General features: G+C 44.4%; 1 protein-coding gene across 10 annotated transcripts in view; it reads right to left on the reverse strand.

Annotated features, from left to right (window-relative positions):
- The window catches only part of ATP2B2 (ATPase plasma membrane Ca2+ transporting 2), a 587231-nt gene that overhangs the window by 207242 nt on the left and 358242 nt on the right, over nt 1–21747 (reverse strand). Inside the window, exon 1 of one of the 10 annotated variants that reach the window (XM_038740347.1) lies at nt 14628–14691. The exons of the other annotated variants lie outside the window; for them this stretch is intronic. The gene's annotated coding sequence lies outside the window, so the exon portion shown is untranslated. Of the gene's footprint in view, nt 1–14627; nt 14692–21747 lie in introns of those variants that run through there. 10 annotated transcript variants of the gene reach the window in all.

Below are 21747 nucleotides of genomic sequence, written 5' to 3' on the forward strand. Positions count from 1 at the left end.
CAGTGAGTAATGGGCAATATATATTCATTCATTCAATCGTATTTATTGAGCGCTTACTGTGTGCAGAGCACTGTACTAAGCACTTGGGAAGTACAAGTTGGCAACATATAGAGACGGTCCCTACCCAACAGCGGGCTCACAGTCTAGAAGACTGTATATATATACATATATATATATATATATATGTGTATATATATATATATATGTGTGTATATATATATATATATATATATATAATTCTATTTGTTTATAATGATGTCTGTTTACTTGTTTTCATGTCTGTCTCTCCCCTTCCATACTGTAAGCCTGGTGTGGGTAGGGATTGTCTCTATTGCTGGAATGTACTTTCCAAGTGCTTAGTACAGTGCTCTGCACAAAATAAGCACTCAATAAATATGATTGAATGAATGAATGAACCATTGGAAGTTTTTGAGGAGTAGATTGAGATCTGATCAGGTTTTGAGGTGGGGGGGGCAGTGGTCCACAGGGTTAAAAGCAGCTATGAGGTCAAGGAAGATTAGGATAGCATATTGCCCTTTGGACTGGTTTTTAATGGGGGTCACTGGTGACCTTAGAGATGCCAGGATCCAAAACCTGACTGCAGCGGGTCAACAAGAGAGTTGGTGGAGAAGAAATTAAGGCAGCAGTTGTACATCAATCAATGGTATTTATCGAGTGCTTACTGTGTGCAGACTGTATTAAGCACTTAGAAGAGTATAATACAGTAAGAGTTGGTAGATATGGTCCCTGCCCTGTCTTGTATATGCCTCACTCAGAGTTTGGATAGGAATGGGAGCAGGGAGATGAGGAGATAGCCAGAGGGGATTGTGGGATTGGGAGAGGGCTCTTTCAGCGTGTTTGAAGGCAGAAGGGAAGTCAACAGGGAGTGAGAAGTAGAAAAAAGCAGTGAGGTGGGGGAAAAGAGTGGAAGCAAACAATTTTAAGAGGTGAGAGGGGAATATAGTCAGAGGCCTAGGCTCAGGGGATTTGGAGGACAAGTGGGAGATGACCTCGTGAGAAATGGCTGGGAAAAGGGAGAAAGACAAAGACATCCCAGTGGAGTGGTGAGAGGGTGAGAAGGAGAACTTGGGTTTGATTCATTCTCTAACAGGCTTTAAACTTGAGGACCAGATGAAGATTATGAAAACAAATTAGACAGAATGATACCCCCAAGAGAAGGCAGAGAAATGCAGCTATAATAATAATAATAACAATCATACTTGTTAAGCACTTTTTGCCTAGCACTGTACTGAGCACTGGGGTAGATATAAAATAATCGGGCTGGACACAGTACCTGTCCCACATGGGGCTCACAGTCTAAGAGGGAGGGAAATCTATTTCATCCCCATTTTACAAACAAGGAGACTGAAGCACAGGTAAGTTGAGTGCCTTGCCCAAGATCAAACAACAGTCAAGTGGCAAAACCGGGATTAGAACCCAGGTCCCTTGATTCTCAGGCCCTATCCACTAGGCTACGCTGCTTTCATAGAGAGAAGATTGATGGAAGTCAGCTTCGGCAGGGTGCTCAGGGGTAGACAGAGAAAAGTGGCATTTAGAAAAGTTCAACTGTGAAAGAAAATCCTCGGAGGTCAAATCATAAACCCTATTGCCCAAAGCTGCTAGGTGGCTCCAGGAGGGAAAGCTCGGGAATAAAAAACTTATTTCCTGTTGAGGCTTAACAGGCACCAGCAAGATGAGTCATCTGGATCTGGAGGTGATCGTCATAGATCTGTGACTTGTCAGTCTTGTCTGATGGATGTTCCCAGCATACTGAAGATAGGAATCCAGAAGACATGGACTGCCTCCCAGCAAATCTTTCTCAAGAGCTCCACAGAGCTCCCAAAGACGGGTTTAAAAAATACAGACCCTGAGGGAAAAGACTCTGTCTACTCACTGCTTCCTTCTCCTCCAAGCACTCTGCACAGGGCTTCTACACCTCCCAAATTTTCCTAGTCCCGCCCACCCCGTTCAGGAACTCTTTTGGCATTAGACGATTAGGGAGTGGGAAGCCAAATCAGACATTAATACAGAGGAAAGAAAACCGATGCCTAAGAGACAGAAATCTGATCCCCCTCCTCCCACCCACAGTGTACTGAAGTGAGCACTGTGGACCATGTTTTATCCTTTCTGGGGGAAAGGCAGAAGCAGTGCTTAATTTGTGCCCTGGCACCTGTAGAATTGGACATTCATAGCCTGGCACCACTGGGCTATTTAAGATATGAGAGTAAATATAAGATCAATATTTTAGCTTGCAAACATCAACGATTCACACAGCACTAGACTAGTAAGCTGCTTTTTCAAATAATAAATCAATTGATGGTATTTATTGAGCACTTACTGTGTGCAGAACACTGTACTAAGTAAACACTTGGGAGAGTACGATGCAACAGAATTGGTAGACATGCTCCCTGCCCAAAAGGAGCTCACAGTCTAGAGGGGGCGATAGACATTAAAATCAATTATGGATAAGTACATAAATGCTGTGGGGGTGAGGGTGGAATGAGTATAAAATACTTAAAAGGTACAGATCCAAGAGCATAGACGAAGGTACTTCCCAAGCGCTTCGTACAGTGCTATGCACACAGTAAGCGCTCAATAAATATGATTGAATGAATGAATGAATGAGAGGGAGTAGGGGAAATGAGGGCTTAGTCAGGGAAGGCCTCTTGGAGGAGATGTGATTTTAGTGGGGTTTTAAAGTTGGCAAAAGTGGTGGTCTGTCAGAAATAAAGGGTCGGGGTCAGGGGGAGTTCCAGCCAGAGGCCGGATATGGGCAAAGGGATGGTGGCGAGATAGATGAGATCAAGGTACAGTGAGTAGGTTGGCACTAGAAGAGCAAAGTGAGCATGCTGGGTTGTAATAGGAAATTGGCAAGGTAAAGTAGGAGGGGGGCAGCAATAATGATCATAATACCATTGCACATTCCAAGTCATTATGCATTTAAATTGTAAGATTGTGTAATCACTTGAGCCCTAGCCCCTCTTCGATTACTACTTAAGCCCTAGGCAGGAGATCTTTTCCAGCCTCAAGATCTTTCCAATCCATATGGTGGGGGGAGTTTGTCAGTGGGTTGGGGGACTGGTAACTAAGGCTCCAATAAAGTTTCTGGAGACCATACAGTAGGTTTGGACTTCAAAAATACACTATTTGTCATTCCCACAGAAAATATGTCTGCCAGAAACTTTCTCCTGCAGACAATGGGAAAGTTTCTGCTGCAGTTAAGAGCTCAGTTCACAGTGCCTCACAAAATCGCCCTTGGACAAATTAAAGAATGGTAGATGCTGTTTTCCTTCAGGATGAAACATAAATAACCAACAAATCTTATTTGTTTTCCAATTAGAAAAGACAGTCTCTGGCATTGATGCATTCTGTGATTGTGTTACTATTTTTGTTCAGTGAGTGTGACTGACAATAGCCCAGGGAATGCTACAGTCTGAGAATTTTAAATGGAAATGCTATATTTGGTGGAGTGGCAAAGTGTTGGTAACGCTAACTTAAGAACCTATTATCAAATGTGCTTTATGTAACACGAGGAAAGAGCTTAGGCTCCTATTTTAAAAGTTACTAGTTGCTTTAAGTTTGAGGCTTAGATAATAATTATTTTATTCAGTTTGTTACTGGTTCAAATAAAATATTAAAGAAGACAGTCAATACCCAGCTTTGACAAATGTTTGATAAATGTGAGAAATTTAAAAAACCTGGGAAAAGGGTTACAGATCAGATTTGGCATAAAGTTACCCTAATTTCTAGGAGAGGATCAGTCTCGACTTGGATTGCTATCAAAGAAATGGAAGACGATAGGGTGAATTAGCCCCCTCAGTGGGAGTGTGGGAAGAACCAAAGCAACAGAGACATTGATGGTCCACAATACTGGGGGGCTTGGGGGGCGCAGGGGCTCTGTTTACCCACTGAGTCTATGGTGGGCATTGCTAACTGTGGCCTAGAAAATCCTCCCCCTTCATTTCTTATATATGACCACTCCTCCCCACCTTCGAAGCCATCCTAAAACCATATCTCCACCAAGAGGCCTTCCCCGACTAAGCCCTCATTTCCCCTACTCTCTCTCCCTTCAGTGTAGACTCTGCACTTGGTTCTGTACCCTTTAAGCATTTGATATTTGACGCCCCCTCAGCCCCACAGCACTTATGTAAATATCCTTATACCCTTGCCACTTCTCCTCTCTGTAATTTATTTTAATGACTGTACCTTCCACAACTCTTAGAACAGTGTTTGACCTATAGTAAGCACTTAAACAGATACCATAAATTAAAATAAAATAAAATAAAATAAAATGAACAGAATACAAGGTCCTTGTGGGCAGGGATTGTGCCTACCAACTCTACTGCAGTGTGGCTTAGTAGAAAGAGCACGGGCTTGGGAGTCAGAGTTGTGGGTTCTAATCCTGGCTCTGCCACTTAGCTGTGTGACTTTGGGCCAGTCACTTAACTTCTCTGTGCCTCAGTTACCTCATCTGTAAAATGGGGATTAAGACTGTGAGCCCCATGTGGGACAACCTGATTCCCTTGTATCTCCCCCAGAGCTTACAATAGTGCTTGGCACATAGTAAGCGCTTAACAAATACCATTATTATTATTACTACTACTGTGTTGCAGTCTCCCAAGTGATTGGTACAGTGCTCTGCATAGGGTAAGCACTCAATAAATACCACTGATAGATTGATCAATAAGCCTTAACCTGATACACACTTTACCTTCCTAAATTGCCAATCGGGCCATATCACCCTTCTTCTCACAAACCTCCAGTAGCTGCCAAATCTCCCTGGCCTGGCAAAAAGAGCATGGGCCTGGGAGTCAGAGGAACTGGGTTCTAATCTTGGCTCTGCCACAGGTCTACTGTGTGACCTTGAGCAAGTCAACTTCTCCAAGCCTCAGTTTCCTCATCTGTAAAATGGAGATTCAATATCTGTTCTGGTCTCCCTCCCACTTATCTATGACATACTTAACAATTTCTGTCTGCTTTAGATTGCAAGCTCCTCAAGAGCGAGGATAGAATCTTTTACTTCTAACATATGACCCTAATATAGGGCTCTCAGACAATAAGTGCTTAATAAATACAGCTGCTACTGCTGCAGCAAAGGACTAAGGAAGGGTTTTGGAATGACAGCAACAAGACCATGATTTTCATTTATTACCTCATTATTATCGTAATTATTAATTGTTATTATTAGATTTGTTAAACACTATGTGTCAAGCACTGTTCTAGACGGAGTGGATATAAGTTAATCAGCTTGGATATTCATTCAATCATATTTATTGAGTGCTTACTGAGTGTAGAGCACTGTACTAAGTGCTTGGGAGAGTACAATACAATAATAGACACATTCCCTGCCCACAGTGAGCTTTCACTCTAGAAGGGGGAAGAAAGACTTAATATACGTAAATAAATTACAGATATGTGCATGGAGCTCACAGTCAATGTGGTACTGCAAAAATCAGCAGTAGAGTCCACCCTGAAACCCAGGATTTCTGGTGATTTCTGGCCTATGACATTATCCACTACACTCATCTACCTTAAAGTCAGCGGTAAAGAGTGCTCATCATGAACTGAAAAGTATCTCCGACCCAAGGATCAGTGCAGATAGACCCAGTGCCACAAACCTGCAGGGAACCCAGTCTGGAGGGCAGAGTTGGAGAGATGAACAAAATTGGTGGAAGTGCAGGGGCAGTGTACGGCTGGAGCAGCAGTGTCCACGCCTCCTTAAAAAGAAAAGCACTGCAAGGGGAGGGGCTTTGATGTCAATGGATGCATAATGGAAAGCCATCCCCACCCCTAGTCTCTCGCAGGAGAAGGTCTTCCATGTTACCTTCCAGCTAGCAGCCACATTTCTTCACATTACGGTCAAGCAGTGATTTGTGCCTGTTTTCTTAAAATTCAATCCAAAAGGCAGTGGCTATAAATATTATTAAACTTTCTATCCTGGCAAGCTCTGATGTCCTCCATGAAGATAAATGTTGACTAATGCTCAATTTGTTCCAAGAGAGATCTCATTTGTATGTTGTTTTATGAAAATGACATTATGAGGCCAGGTTACCAAAACGCATTCTGTTTAAATGTCTGATTTGTACTCACGAGGACTTCACTCTGAGCCACTATCTCACCGGCCTATTCCTCCACTGAAGTGAATCAGAAGTGTGAGAGACCTCTAAGGGCAGAACCCCACCTTGGCAATCTCTTTACTCACTGCATCTTTGTTCCCATCTAGTTTGGAATGTTCCACCACATCTCCCTCGAGCAAAGGATTTCAGCCCATTGCACCTAATAATGAGCCTTCAAGACATTCATCATGTGTTTGTTTATCACAAATATCTCCTTGTGGATTCAAAAACAGAAACAAGATGCCTTTCCCACCTGTGTCTCTACACTCTGCCAGTGGTTAGAGATGACTAACTCCATCCCCTCATGAAACCGAAAATTCCATTGCAGTCAGTAATATAACTTTACTCTTAAAAGTTCCAATGTTCCTAGGTGGCAACTGCATGGGTTCAATGGGGCCCTTGGTCATTTGGGTTCCCAGGTGTGGAGAAAGCCATAGGTTGTGCCCATAAGCATTTTGGGCCAGATTCCCAGCCTTGCTCATCCCAGATTTTCCCCTTGCTCATCCCATATTTATGACAAGGACAAGGGCTCAAGAGACTTCAAATCAGGTTTTCTATTCCATTAGCCTTTGGGGCCAACCTGCATGTTACTCTCAAACCCCATCCCACAACCCTCCCCTCCAAGTCCCAACCCCTACTTTTCACCCCTGTACTCAAAACTGAAAAGTTGGTACCACTGCAAACGCTTGTTCTAATATCTTTCTTTGGGACCTTAAAAGATTCAAGTGAAGCTTGAAGTAAGCTGAGGATCAACAACACCAGTCAGAAAACTGAGGCACAGGGACATTTAGGGACTTGGATCGGTAATCCTTGACAACTAAATTAACAGATGAGTTGGGAGTAGAAGCTTGTAGTCAAGACTCCTGATCTTCCGTGCTGTTAAATTCAGAAGGCATTTTGTTTAGCATGACATCAGACTGGACCAGGCCACATGGCTGTTGGATAAAAGCAATCATTTTTTCTGGGGGGCCGGACTTCTCATAACTGTAGTTTACTAAGGCACTTGTGAAGAACACATTGTATTGTTTCTATTAATAGAGTAGCAGTGTGGCACAGTGGAAAGAGATTGGGCTTGGGAGTCAGAGGTCGTGGGTTCTAATCCCAGCTCCACCACTGATCAGCTGTGTGACTTTAGGCAAGTCACCTGACTTCTCTGTGCCTCAGTTACCTCATCTGTAAAATGGGGAATAAGACTGTGAGCCCCACGTGGGACAACCTGATTACCTTGTATCTACTCCAGCGCTTAGAACAGTGCTCGGCACATAGTAAGCGCTTAACAAATGCCATTATTACTATTATTATTATTATTAATCCAACACAATAATAAAATCATTTTAATAAGCACTGTAAACAAAAATGTAGAGGAAAATAGTGACTGGATATCACTGCCACTTCTAAAATACTTCACAGGGGTTCTTTATCAAACTACCCCAAGTGCTGCTCATGACCCCAAATTCCTTCTTTTTAGTGACTGAGATTTATTTTACTTGAAGGAAAAGATTTGGACCATTAAATGCCTGTTTTCTCCTTAAATTTGGTACTTGCTGCTGCTGCTACTCTCATAACAATATTGTGATGCTTGTTTGGCACTTACTACGCGCTAAGCAGTGGGGTAGGTGCAGGATAATCAGATCAGACACAGTCCCTGTCCCACACAGCATAGCACTCACAATCTAAGAGGGAAGGAGAACAGGAATTTCAGCCCCATTTTACAGATGAAGAGACTGAGGCACAGAGAAATTAAGTGATTTGCCCAAGGTCACACAGTAAGCAAGTAGTAGAGCAGGGTTAGAACCCAGGTCCTGGGTCTCCTAGTTCTGGGCTCTATCCACCAGAAAATCCTACTTCTTAGTCTGAAGACACAACAAGACCTTGGAAAGCGAAGAGTGGAAGCACTGAGAGATTGCTGCAATTGGATGCACACTGCACTGTACATGCACACTGTGTAGTTTTATGTCATACTCAGAGATATGCAGGTAAAAAATACTTCCAAAATGCACATACAGGACCCAGCTTGCTATACCTATATAAGTACAATAATCTCTCTGCTATTACCTTGCCTCTTCACCAGAGTTTTACTTGTGCTTGAAGCCTGCAACCTGTAAAGAAAAAGCACTGAAGTCTGAATAAGAAAGAAGTTTTTTCTACTTTGTAGTCCAGAGAGGACAAGATTTTGTGCTTGATATGCAGTATCAACGCAGTAGCCGTTGTTAGAGTGCACAACCTCAAGTGCAACAAGGCAACCCATAGCTCTTACAATACACTGTTGCCACAGAAGCAAAAACTGGAACAGCTACATACAGAACTTGCAGCTCAGCAATCTGCTTTCAAGAAAGTTGCTCAAGCAAATGAGACTGCCATGGGGGCTAGCTAGGTCTTGGCTCAGGAAATTGCGAGGAAGAGCAAAGTGTTCAATGATGGCACATTTATTAAGCACTGCATTATGAAAGGGCTTGTAGATAGCAAGCATAATAATTCTCATTAGGGTCCTAAAATAAATAGAAGTCTTGTAATTAAACTTAGCAGATAAAAATGGAGAATCATTATAAATGTTATTTTATTATTTTGGCACTGCTGTTTTCTAATAACGGCTGATGGCAAAACGTCACTTCACAATTAATTTGAAAATAATAATGACAATCAATTTGCACATACTATCTAAATTGTCATTTGTAATAACTTCAGTCCACATAACATAATTATCACTTGTAATGACAACAATTCAATGCCAGACGAGAACAGGCAGCTGAAAAGAAGAATGTTAAAGGAGTATATAAAAAGATTTGTAATAAATCTTTGCCCACCGAACTCAGAGTTCTATCCACATCTTACCAGGGTAGTGGGGGAGAATTAGAACAGCTAGAAGGAAGGGTGTGTCTACTGGGGCTATTCCACTGGGGGGAGGGGGTTGAAGATTTTTGACTGAAGAGCCACCTAGGGCTCTCTGGGAGGTGAACGGGCTCAAGAGCAATCCTGAAAATAGCTGGCAAATGCGAGCAATGAAGACTGCAGCAGCAGCAACAGCTGGTTCCCAGGTGGGCAGCACCAGCCCTATGCTGCAGTCAGTTTGGCTGTAAATGAGTTTCACACATAAAGCTCTTTCACTTTGCAATGAGATGCACCCCTGCACACTTACTGACATGGATCAATCAATGACCTTTATTGAGTGTCTCCTGCATGCAAAGCACTGTAATGGGGGGGGTGGGGGTAGATTACCGGAGGACAGCAGAAATAAAACCTATGTCCCCTGCCTTCAGGGAGCTTACAATCCAATCTACCAGAGGGGATTACTGACAGACAAAATTCTGTAAAAACCAGTAGGTGCAGGAGGAAGAACAAAGATCTAACAGGCAGTAACATCAATAGGTCAGGATGAAATATAAGAATAAATCAGAATGAATAATTGTACATTCAATATATACCTGAGGAGAGTGCTAAGGATGGCTATAAAGTACTAAGGGTAGCTGTTGGGTTGATGTGATTTGGAGTGCTGTGCATTAATCAGAGAGGGCTTTTGGGAGGAGGTAGGTCAGTTGTGGGGAGGGCTTTGAAGATGGGGAGAGCTGTGGTTTGTAAGATTTGCAGGGGAGGAAGTTCCAAGCTGGGGGAACAACATAAGAGAAGGTTCGGAGGCAAGAATGTTAGAAGGTGAGTTTGTGAGGTGTGAAGAATGGATGCAGAGAGTTGACATGCGAGATGGAGAGAACTGATGTAGAGTCCCAAAGCCAAGGAGTTTCTTCTTAAAGTGGAGGGAGATGGGTACGTAGAGAGAGTGTGTAGAGAGATGTTGCAAGAAGAGGGTCTGTGAAGTGAATAGGTTGGAGTGGTCAGAGGCTGTGGGCAAACAGGACCAGAAAAGAGGCTGATTCAGTATTCCCAGGCCATGAAATCAACTCCATAGTAGGCTGTCCAAACTGATCTATGCAGCAGGCTCCTTGACCACAGAAAATAATACAAGAACCAGGATACTGAGATGTTATCCTACAGACTGGGAGGTGAATTCATGTCATTACGTTGTTAAGATTCCTACTAGGCTCAACAATTTTAAGACGTAATGAACAACTGAGCATTATCCCATTGGAGCAAAAAGTTTATGACCAGAAGAAATGGTGATTTCAAGGATATGACAGAACTCTTTCTGGAGAGTCGGGTTTGGATTCCTTTTAGCAAGCATAAGAACATGAGATTCTGAGCAATGGCTTTATTGGTCCACCCAGTCCAGTATTCTCACTGACAGAAGAAAAGAATGCTTAGAAGAAACATATGCTGGTTGACTTCTTTGACATCCACCCTCATGGTTAGGGACCAACCATCTTGTATGCTTAACTTTCCCCTCTTCCTTCTCACTAGTCAGTCAGTGAGTCAATCATATTTATTGAGCACAATGTGTGCAGAACACTGCACTAAGCATTTGGGAGAGTACAACAACAAACGGACTCATTCCCTGCCCACAACGAGCTTACAGTCTCTTCTTCCAAACTGCTACTATCCTGATCCAAGCACTTATTTCCCACCCGGAGAACTGCATCGGCTTCCTTGCTGACCACCCTGCCTCTTGTCTCTCCACTCCAGATTTCACTCTACTGTCCAGATCGTTATTCTAAAAAAAAATCAGTGTTTTTCCCACTCCTCCTCATCCACCTCCACATCAAACAGAAAGTCCTTACTATTGGCTTTAAGACACTCAATCAGCTCTCCCCCTCCTACCTCACCTCAGTGATCTCCTACTACAACCCAGCCCATTCATTTCACTCCTTTAATGCCAATCTACTTTCTGCACCTGGATCTCACCTATCTCACCACCGATGCACATGCCCTGCCTCTGGCCTGGAACTCCCTCCTCCTTTGTATCTGACAGGGAACTCTCCCCACCTTCAAATCACATCTCCTCCAAGAGGCCTTCCCCTACTCACTCTCCCTTCTGTGCTGCCTACTCACTTGGGTCTGTACTCCTTTAAGCACTGATATTCACCCCACCCTTATCAATTAAGTTCATATCCTTATATCCTGCCATTTTCTCCTATCTGTAATTTGATGCCTGTATTTCCTTGTGGACTGTAAGCTCCTTGTGTGCAGGGATAAGCTAGCTCTCTTCCTCCCTTCAAAGCCCTACTGAGAGCTCACCTCCTCCAGGAGGCCTTCCCAGACTAGGCCCCCTCCTTCCTCTCCCCCTCCTCCCCCTCCCCATCCCCTCGCCTTACCTCCTTCCCCTCCCCACAGCATCTGTATATATGTTTGTACATATTTATTACTCTATTAATTAATTTTTTTACTTGTACATATTTATTCTATTTATTTTATTTTGTTAATATGTTTTGTTTTGTTGTCTGTCTCCCCCTTCTAGACTGTGAGCCCACTGTTGGGTAGTGACCATCTCTATATGTTGCCAACTTGTACTTCCCAAGCGCTTAGTACAGTGCTCTGCATACAGTAAGTGCTCAATAAATACAATTGAATGAATGAATGAATGAGTTGTATCTACCACTCTCTCCCAAGTGCTCTACATAAGCACTCAGTAAATACCACTGATCAATTCATTGACTGCTGGCCATGAATCTCTCCAAGCCCCTCTTAAACCTGCTGATAATTTCTGAATCCACCAGGCTGGACTTTCTCTGCCTCTCTGTCTCTCAACAAATCACTTTTGAATACTTGATCGCTGGTAAATCTGGGGTTATTCATTGTGATCAGTCTTCTGGGACTCAAGACTGTGTCACAGCTGAGGATGGGCTTGTGAATGCCCCAGCAACTTATTTCACAGCTGGAAAACCAGAAATATTAAAAAGACACTGGGGAAATTTTACACCACTTCATCCAAAAAAAGAAATGAAAACTTTCATTTTGAAAGGAATTTAAGATTTTTCTCCACTGTCTCTGTATTATCTTGTGTTCTTGTAAAATTAAGTTATTGATTTACCCAATGCCTTCTATAACCAAATTCTGATGTTGGCTGCATAACAACATCAATCATTAATAATAACAACAATGGCATTTGTTAAGCATTTACTATATGCAAAGCACTGTTCTAAGCACTGGGGAGGATACAAGGTGATCAGTTGTCCCACGTGGGGCTCACAGTCTTAATCCCCATTTTACAGATGAGGTGACTGAGGCACAGAGAAGTTAAGTGGCTTGCCCAAGGTCACACAGCTGACAAGTGGTTGAGGCAGGATTTGAACCCATGACCTCTGACTCCGAAGCCCATGCTCTTTCCATTGAGCCATGCTGCTTCTCTGGTATTACTGAGTGCCTACTGGGTGCAGAGCACTGGACTAAGTTCTTGGTAGAGAACAACAGTAGCAAAACCCATGGCACCTGCCTAGAGGGTTTTTTCCTTTAATAGTTTAATAGGTGTTTCCCCATTTCTCTTAAGATTTCCCTGAAAATGGTCACCCTCCCCAGGGATTCAGGTTTAATAGAGTGCATTTTATTTTGCACAGCCAAACTTTTCTGTTTTCGGTTTTCCAGAGTCTCAGAGCGCTTCTCAGATATTATCAGGAGGCTATGAACGTCTCCCCATTTCAGGACACAAAGTCAGAAAAGTTGAGAAACTTGCCCCAAAGCCACACACATTTTCATGACGTATTTATTGTGAGGGAAAAAAAAGAAAGAAAATTGCTGACTTTAACTGGGTTGCTATTCTAACTTAGCATTAGCTGCAATGAATCTCATAATTCCCTTCACCACACTTGTTAATTACTCTTCAGTAACCACCGTGTTCAGCACGCTGATAAGCATTCCCACAGGGCATTTAGCAAAGCTGAGGTGCAGAGAGATTAAGTAGTTTACCTAGGGTCACACAATGAACTGCTAGCTGAAGCTAAAAGTTAGAATTTAGAGTCCTGGCACTGGGATGGCTACTAGGCAACACTGCTTCTTTGTACAAGTGGCCCCTTAGCAAAGAATGAATACGTTTTTGCAATGCAGATACTCTTCACCTTCCCTGCTGCTCTCTTTTATTAGCCATTAGTATATTCTTATAAGATCGGCATTTATGCATTTCTTATTTCATCTTATTACCATTTAAATGGCTATGCTTGTTACATTTCAGTGCCCGTTGTATGTGTGCAAAACCCTTAATCAAAATACTTGCCAGAAAAGACGGGGAAGAAGGGAGGAACTGCATTTCTGTTGTACATTTAGCAGAAAAGAATCTATTTCAAGATTGAAGGACTGCATTTTTTTTTCAAAATCTAAGCTCAGGATTTCATCTGAGAAATTTGCAAATTAATTATAGACTAAAAATAACTTGATTTCAGGCCCTTCTGTTTTAGGATATGCTGTATTTAACTGCCTACTCATTTCTATCCTCTTTTTGCATGTGAATTACTAAAGGGACCATCAAGAGATTTACTGCATATGCAGGCTTTGTTTTACCAACCAGCTTTAAGTCCCAGTGGAAATTGATTTTTTTCTTTTTCTTGCAAATTGGGCCACAAAGGTTAAATAATAGTATTTTTACTCAGTTGTACATACATAGATTTAAACAGATGGATGAGGCTCAGCTCACCAGGAGGCATTTGCATAATACAGGTTTTCTAGCTTGTGGACACTTTTTTTCTGCTTTCTATTGGAAGAGGAAAACCAAACATGGCATTGAAGAGGTAGCTGAACAGTTTTAAAGAGAGTCAGGATTCAGGTAGAAACATCAAACCCATGAAGAGCCACCAGCTAAGGTCATTGGTGACAATATGCAAACTGCAGCACAGGAGATGTGAAGAAAATGGAAGTGATCCTGAAAGGTTTTTGGGTTGTGGGCTTGCCCAAATTTGCCTGGCTAAAAATATGAAACAAAGCAATGTCTACCATACCAACTGACTCCGAGTGTACAGCTTAGGCCCACATCATGACCGGAACACCCGGTTTGGCTGTTGGGTGCCTGCAGAATTCTTAAACAGCCAGCACGAAGAAACACCCAGCAGAGCATATACATCGCCTTTACATCAAGCCTATGTGCCTAAGCCAAGAAACCAATGCTAATCTCGCAGAAGAATGATAAACAAAGCAAAGAGCTAAGGCACAGCAGGAGGCCACCATCCTCTGTACAGAAAACTGATCTATTTGCAAAGAGGGTGAACTTTTTATACAGTAGGCAAAATCCAAAATCCCTGTCTCTGAAGAAAATACTTTGGAAAAGCATTTGTGGCTCTGTGGAGTTATGTGCATAAGCTGGTCCTCACTATTGGTAGATTGTGAGCCTCTTGAGGGACAAGGTCTGTGTTCTGTGTCTAATTCCCACTCTTTCCCAGTGCTTAGTTCAGTGCTCTGCATTCAATCAATCATATTGAGTGCATACTGTGTGCAATGTACTAGACTAAGTGCTTGGGAGGGTACAATATAACAGAGTTGGTTGACACAGTCCCTACCCACAGTGAGCTTACAGTCTAGAGGGGACAGTCTAGTCTAGAACCCTTACTGTACACAGAAAAGGCTCAATAAACACTATTATTTCTACTGTAAGGATGTGATGGCATCTTCAGGTGCACCTCCATTGAGGCAATCAGAGCTTACCATTTGGGTAGGCGGTTCATGCTTGGGAAGCAGCACGGCCTAGTGGGTAGAGCACGGGCCTCGGAGTCGGAAGGATCTGGGTTCTAATCTCAGCTCAGCCACTTGTCTCTTGCTTGACCTTGGGCAAGTCACTTCACTTCTCTGTGCCTCAGTTATCTCATCTGAAAAATGGGGATTAAGACTGTGAGCCCCATGTGGGACAGGGACTGTGTCCAACCTGATTATCTTGTGTCTACCCCAGCGCTTAGAATGGTACTTGACACATAGTAAACGCTTAACAAATACCATATGCTTTTTGATGTTCTGCCCTTCCTACTGTAGTTAGACTTTTCTATTATTTGGCTATATATGTCCATTCATCTACCCTATTAAATTGTAACCTTCTTGAGAGCAGGGCCCTTTTTCACCTATAAATGCTGTTGATGATGATGATGGTGGTGAGGATGATAATAATAATAATAGAAGCATTTGTTAAGTGCTTATTATGTGCCAAGCACTGGATGCACTAAGTGCTGGGGTAGAGACAAGATAATCAGTTCCCTATCCCTCATGGAGTTCACAGTCTAAGTAAAAAGGAGAACAGGTATTTAATCCCCATTTTACAGAGAAGGAAACTGAGGCACAGGCTTGCCCAAGTGAGGAGACTTGCCCAAGGTCAAACCCCAGGCAAGTGGCAGAGCGGAGAGTAGAACCCAGGCCCTAAAGGTGGAAGCAGCATGGGCTAGTGGACTCTATTAAACCTGAATCCCTGGGGAGGGTGACCATTTTCAGGGAAATCTTAAGAGAAATGGGGAAACACCTATTAAACTATTAAAGGAAAGCATGGACTTGTGAGCCAGAGGACCTGGGTTCCAATCCTAGTTCCATCACTCGCCTGTTGCGTGACCTTGGGCAAGTCACTTAAAGTCACTTGACTCGTTTCCTCAACTGCAAAATGGAGATTCAATACCTCTTCTCCTTCCTACTTAGACCATAAGCCCCATGTAGGATAGGGACTGTATCTGACCTGATTAACTTGTATCAACCCCAGTGCTTAGAACACTGCTTGCCATGTAGTAAGCACTTAACAAGTACCATCGTTAAAAAAAAAGTCCTCAATCCTAGGCCTGGGGTTCTTTCTACTAAGCCATGCTGCTTCCCAGGATGAAGCTGCCTACAGTAACATCCATTAAGGGTCCCACTCTGTGGCTGGGGAGGCAGGAGAGAACTCTTTAGCTGCTGTAGCAAAGGTGGCAGAAAACTGCTGTTACTACTGCCATTGCTACTGCAACTGAACTGGCCTTTCTACCCAAGGTCAGGAGTTTCCAGCATGGTCAGATACACCAGAAGTTCCCAGACCAGGGTCACTTCTGAGTTGACCAGATGGGTGCAGTTTTCTCTGGCTTCCTGCCACTGCTGTTCTCCATTGCTGCCACCCAGGCCATGCCAGAAATGCAACTCACTGCTGCTGCCACCCACCACTGCCACCCAGTCTTGCCAGGAAGACGGGGTTTGGCTATGGGAAATCCCACTAACAAAGAGACAAGCAGAGGGCTCTGTGGAAAAAGCACAGACCTGGGGGTCAGAGGACCTGGGTTCTAATCCTGATTCTGCCAATTGCTTGCTGTGTAATCTTGGGCAAATCACTTAACTTCTCTGTGCCTCAGTTTCTTGAACTGTAAAATGGAGAGTCAATACCTGTTCTCCCTTCCACTTTAGGCGGTGAGCCCCAAGTGAGATAGGGACTGTGTTCAACCTGATTAAACTGTATCTGCTCCAGGGCTTAGAACAGTGCTTGACACCTAGAAAGCGCTCAACAAATATAATAACAATAATAATTACAATACCCATGTTTTGGTAGCAGAAATGATGGAACACAATAGAATTAATCTGGACATGTGTTCTTGCCTCATTGTGGCCCTTTCTTTGTTCCTCCTCCCTGACTCTGACCCCTTATCTTTGACTCCCCTAGAGGCAGTTTTAGGGGGGAGTGAATTGGGCTCTGAATGAGGGAGGGTTAGCACATAACAGCCTCATGCCCATAGAATCACCAAATTAGGTGGCCCTGGACAATTCAGATTTCATAGTCTTGGGCTGGGGGGAGTTTGAAAAGTGAATGATCAACCCCCTCAGCAGTTCTTCTCAAACTGCCCCCTCCCCAACCCAAGTCTGCGATGGCACTGGACCCCAGGACCAATGGCTTCCAGGCTTGGTTCAGGAAGGGGAGAGTGTATGGATAGTAGATCTCTTTAAACCAACTCCCTTTGCCTAATTGGGCCACTCATCCTCTTTTCAGCTGTTCTGTCCCCTTTATGGCATGGATACAGACTTGAACACCCTCATGATTGGGATTTTTTATTTTAGTGCCGAGCCTCCCTTCACCTCAATTGCTCCTGCCAAGTCCCTAAGCTCAGAAGCAGCCCCCATGTTCACAGGGGCCTGGGAGGGGACACAATTTGGAGCAGGTGGGGGGGGGGGGGCGGGGAGAGAAGGTTCTCCCCTAGAGAAGCACTCCAGATTCAGGCAGACTTAGGCAGACTTTCGCAATATGGTGCATATCACATCGAGTGTCCAATATATCACATGGTCTCACGTGTCTGTTCAGTATCAGACACACAACAAAATAAGTAGACAAATGTCAATACTATCAGAATAAACAGAATTATAGCTGTATACTACATCAGTACTATATACACAAAACATCATTACATACAGAAGCAGCGTGGCTCAATGGAAAGAGCCCGGGATGGGAGTCGGAGGTCCTGGGTTCTAATCACGGTTCCGTCACTTGTCGGCTGTGTGACTTTGGGCAAGTCACTTTACTTCTCTGTCCCTCAGTTACCTCATCCGGCTTGTTGCTCTCCTGCTTCCTGATTTCGGGTCTGGGTCCAAGAGAGATTTCTGTAGTCTTTTGTAGCCAGATCCATGACTCAATCCCACATTCCCTGGGACCCACTGATGAATCCGGTGTCAACACAGAGACAAGCTCATTCTCTTCTCCGTGGAAGCCAGGAAGTGGAAAGAGCCTGGGCTCAGGAGTCGGAGGTCATGGGTTCTAATCCTAGCTCTGCCACTTGTCTGCTGTGTGACATTAGGGAGGTCACTTGACTTCTCTGTGCTTCAGTCACCTCATCTCCAGGTTCTTCCGGCTGCCTGCCCCTGGCTGTGCCCGGCTGTGCCCAGCCGGCCTGCCAGCCTGCGGGCCTGCCTCCCTGCCAAGCAAATCGGGTTGAACACAGTGCCTGTCTCACATGGGGCTCACAGTCTCAATCCTCATTTTACGGATGAGGTAACTGAGGTACAGAGAAGTGAAGTGACTTCCCCAAGGTCACACAGCAGTCAAAGTGGCAGAGCCAGGATTAGAATTCATAACCTTCTGATTCCCAGGCCTATGCTCTATTCACCAAACCATGCTGCTTCTCACTATGCCACGCTGTTCCTCGTCTAAGCGCCTGGGAGAGTACAATATAACAATAAACAGACACATTCCCTGCCTACAATGAGTCTGTAAAGCAATTTTGTAAGAGAAAGCATGGCTGCCTTTCTGGGGCTTTAAACTGGATGGAGTGTCCTTTCTGATGTTGTCATTCAAATGCCTTCCACAGAAATACCCTCCTAGCACCATATCAGTACACATACTGATAGTGCGTTGAAAAAAAAAAGACTTCTTAACAAGGGACTGACTTATAGGATACTGGAGCCTTCAAGTGACAGAATACAAAAGCAAATACAGTCTACACTGCAGAGTGAAAGTCTTTTTTATGGAGCTAGTTTCCAACTCCTTTTCTTACCAAAGAGTACAGAAAATTGAGGGGGGGAGGTTGCAAATAGCACATTTTTCAGCAGAGCCATGTGTTTTGCAGAGCGGGATTAAACCCCAGGTCCTTCTGACTCCCGGGCCCGGGCTCTATCAGCGTTCTCCCTCCAGCTTATCTTTCTTCTTCTCTCCCTACATCCTGGTTTGCATATTTCATTCTTCTCAAGTAGGTGGCTTCAAGAGAAGCAATGTGGCCTAGTGGATAGAGCACGGGTCTGAGTTCTAGTCCTAGCTCTGCCACTTCTCTGTTTTGTGCCTTTGTGCCTATGGGAGAAGCAGCATGACTCAGTGGAAAGAGCACGGGTTTTGGAGTCAAAGGTCATGGGTCCAAATTCCGGCTCTGCCAATTGTCAGCTGTGTCACTTTGGGCAAGTCACTTAACTTCTCTGTGCCTCAGTTGCCTCATCTGTAAAATGGGGATTAAGACTGTGAGCCCCCCGTGGGACAACCTGATCATCTTGTAACCTCCCCAGCGCTTAGAACAGTGCTTTGCACATAGTAAGTGCTTAATAAATGCCATTATTATCATTATTATCTACAAAGGTCTTCACACCCTCCCCACTGCCTGGATTTTCCCCCTTCCCCCACCTCATTTCATATCTGACAGACCTCAGCTCTCCCCCATCCTTCAAGGCACTTCTGTGATCATGTCTCTCTCAGGAGGCCTTTCCTGATTAATCTCTCATTGCCCCACCATATCCCTCTGGCCCCTGCACCTGACACTTCAGCTCTTCTGCCATTAAGCACTGAGGTTCCCATAACCTCCGTAGGTACAAATCTTATATACTCCATTAATTCCTCCTATCAGAAATTTATTTTAATGTCTTTCTCCCCTCTAGACTGTAAACTCCCTGAGGGCACGGATCACATCTACTTTATTGTATTCTCCCAAGTGCCTAGAGCAGATGCTCAATAAATAGCATTGGTTGATTGGCCACACTACTCCTGCCCCACGTCCTCTTTCTCTGTCTTCTTCTGATCTTTTCTTTCCTTTGTTTTTTCTGTCTGTTTGCCTGTCTTTCCTGCCTTTCAGCCTTTCCCCTGAAAGCCTGTCCCCTTCCCGCTTTGGGCTTACAAAAATCTGGTGCCTCGGGTTCAGTACTGGGGCCTGTGAGTGTGTCGGTCTGGGCACATTATTGCTGATTCCTAAGGGAATCCTAAAAAAGGATTCTAAGGAGATAAAAAGACAAGGGGTAAGGAAACCGATGTAAATCCCTGAATGTATTTGCTTCCTCTTTAGAAAACCGAAATGCCAGGGGGAGGACTCAACATCGTTTCCCTCCTTAATGAGCAAGCTGCAGATACACAATGGGGGCTTTTTTTTCCCTCTATTTCATATCCACCAAAACTGGAAAAACGACTTAACTTTTCTATTTTTATCCAAGAGCATTCAAATTGCCAATAATGTACACCACACGGTAACAAAACCACTGATGTAGGGGATAATTTCCCTCCAGCACAGTAGCCTGGCTGGTGGCTCAGAAATATGAGCTGCTCAAACAGCATCAGACAGCAATTGGTAGATAAAAACCCATTCCAGCTCCCTGGGCCCTGGCAGAGCAACACCTTAAAATCACCCAATTTGGCAAAACTATTCACAGTTGAGCACAGGGGGAGTCCCGGTCACACGTCCAGGTTCGGCTGCCCTGGGAACCGACAGCCTAGCTGATTTTCAGAAGGAGTGTTAAAGAGATGAGTCCACCCTGACTCCCAGCCCAGGGCTCAGTTCAAGTAAATCGGGGGGAAATCCTGTGTGGTGGGTTTTCTTTGTCTCATGCAGCTTTGACAATGAATATTACACCGCAGTCGAAGAGGAACCAGGCCACGGGTTGATGGAAACCAGGAAATGGGCCTCAAAGAAATTGAATGCGCTCTTCCTTCCCTTCTATTCCCTTTAGGTTGGGTTTGCAGGGAGAGCAGGAGGTCTGAACGGGTGTGGGGTGGGCTTCAGGCAGAGGCTGGCTTCTCTTAGCCTAGATATGGCTGTCCAACTATTTCCATGATCATTTGACCTCCCAAGTTAGCTTGGCCCCCCCGAAAGCGACTGCTGTCCTAGCCACAATTCCCAGTGCTCCCTCCCACAGTGGTCTCGCAAGGACACAGCACCGGGTCAGCCTGCCACAAACACACTCACAACTCTCCTGCTTCCATAGTCTCCAGAAAGCAAAACCCAAAGGGAAAGGAGAGAGAGAGTTTAATTATCCTTTAGACCCACTGCCTGGCTTCTTTTAGGCTCTAGGTAGTAGAGTGCAAGAGATTAGCTTCACAGTTGGGCTAATGGGCTAGGGAGCAGTAAAGGAAGTGGGTGGGAGTGGAGCTGCCCACATTTTACAGCCTAACCGTTTTTGAGGCTCAAATGTTTCAAGTGATCTATTTTGCCAAGCTGGATGAATACATCCCTTTCCAATTCTCCCTAACCAACAGTGAGGCAGCATGAAGCAATCACCACAGAGGAGTCAGCATCAGCTCTCCCAGCAGAGTCCTGGCCACACAGTGATGCCCAGAGCCAGGAAGCTGCAGGGGAGGCAGGGAGGCATAGCCCAGTGACTCCTCCATCTGCTAAGCCTCATGCAGCTCCTTCTGCCCCTCTGTCCACAGGCAGTGACATTTGCTAACTGCAAGACCAATCTCACTACTTGGAAGGCTGGAAGCCTGCATACCTCTAAGTGGCTTGAGGTAAAAAGTGCCGTTTGGGCAAAGAAAAGAGCCTCAGTCCTGAGATTAATCAATCAATTGTATTTATTGTGTGCTTACTGTGTGCAGAGCACTGTACTAAGCACTTGGGAGAGCACAATATAACAGAATTGGTAGACACATTCCATGCCCACAAGGAGCTTACAGTCTAGAGGGGGAGACAGTCCAGGATTCCCCACTCAAGAACCTCCAGTGGTTGCCCATCCACCTCTGCATCAAACAGAAACTACTCACCACTGGTTTTTAAAGCAATCATCTTACTCCATCCTACCTCACCTCACTACTCTCCTACTACAACCCAGCCCATATACTTTGCTCCTCTAATGCTAATCTACTCACTGTACTTCGATCTTGTCTACCTCACCACCGGTCTCTTGCTCATGTCCTGCCTCCGGCCTGGAACGCTCTCCCTCCTCATAACCGACAGACAATTACTCTCCCCGGCTTCAAAGCCTTAATGAAAGCACATCTTCTTTAAGAGGCCTTCCCTTACTAAGCCCTTATTTCCTCCTTTCCCACTCCCTTCGGCATCACCCTGACTTGCTCCCTTTATTCAGCACTCTCACACCCCTAGCCCCACAGCACCGATGGCAGTTGAGGTGGGAAGAATTGGGCAGCGGAGCAGACATT

This window comes from Tachyglossus aculeatus, chromosome X1 (genome assembly GCF_015852505.1).
Source record: "Tachyglossus aculeatus isolate mTacAcu1 chromosome X1, mTacAcu1.pri, whole genome shotgun sequence".
NCBI lineage: Eukaryota > Metazoa > Chordata > Mammalia > Monotremata > Tachyglossidae > Tachyglossus > Tachyglossus aculeatus.